Here is an 847-nt window from a genome sequence, read left to right as displayed (position 1 = left end):
GGCCCCGTCACGCACGGCAGCGCCGCCCACAGGCCGCAAGCCCTGCGGCCGGCCTGTCAGTCAGGCGCACAGGCGCAACCCCCGCGACCTGGGCACCGCCCGCGCAGCGACCCAGAGGGGATGTAAGGCTGCGGGTGCGTCCCCCGAGCCTGCCCGGCCAAACCCAGTTACCCGGGCGGGCTGCCCAGCGGACGGAGCCAGGCCAAGCCGGGCCGCCTCACACCGGCGGCGGCGGCGGCGGCGGCGGCGGCGGCGGGGGCGGGGGCGGGTCTTCCACGCGCCCTCTCCGGGGAGGCGCGGGGGCGGGGCCGCTTGCGGATTGGTCGCGGGTACTGATGGACAGCAGACCTGTGCAGCTCCCTCCCCTAGCTGAGCAGGGCTGGCCCGCAGGCCGCTCTTGCGACGGCAAGACCCACATCCGTCCCGCCCCTGCGGCCGGAGTGGCCTTCAAGGGTCCCCTCATTCGGAGAGGCCCACCAGGCGTAAGCACCTGCAGGACCTTTAGACCTGCGGCCGCACCGCCCAGAGGCCTGACCTGCAGCCTCCAGTGACTTTCGTTTCTGTCTCTCGCATCAACCGCTGCTCACCCTACCTTCACGCTCAGCTCCCACGCGGCAGGACTCCGGCCAGATCCCCGGCCCGGGCTCAGGCCCGACCTCACCGCATCCCTCCTGCAAATGTTCTCCTGAACTTTGGCTTTCCCTGCCTTGTTTTCCTCCTCCCTCTGTGGCCGCTGCCTCTCGGCTTCAAAAGCATCTACTCCCCTGGACACAGTTCCCAAGGCGACCTGATCTTTCCCATGGCTTCACCTACCACGCAGAAACCGGTGACCTCAAATCTGTATCTC

The sequence above is a fragment of the Carlito syrichta genome, unplaced genomic scaffold (genome assembly GCF_000164805.1).
Source record: "Carlito syrichta isolate Samal-C Ts95f unplaced genomic scaffold, Tarsius_syrichta-2.0.1 Scaffold304654, whole genome shotgun sequence".
Classification (NCBI taxonomy): Eukaryota; Metazoa; Chordata; class Mammalia; order Primates; family Tarsiidae; genus Carlito; species Carlito syrichta.
The sequence above is the reverse complement of the archived record's forward strand: the minus strand, read 5'-3'. Positions refer to the sequence as shown.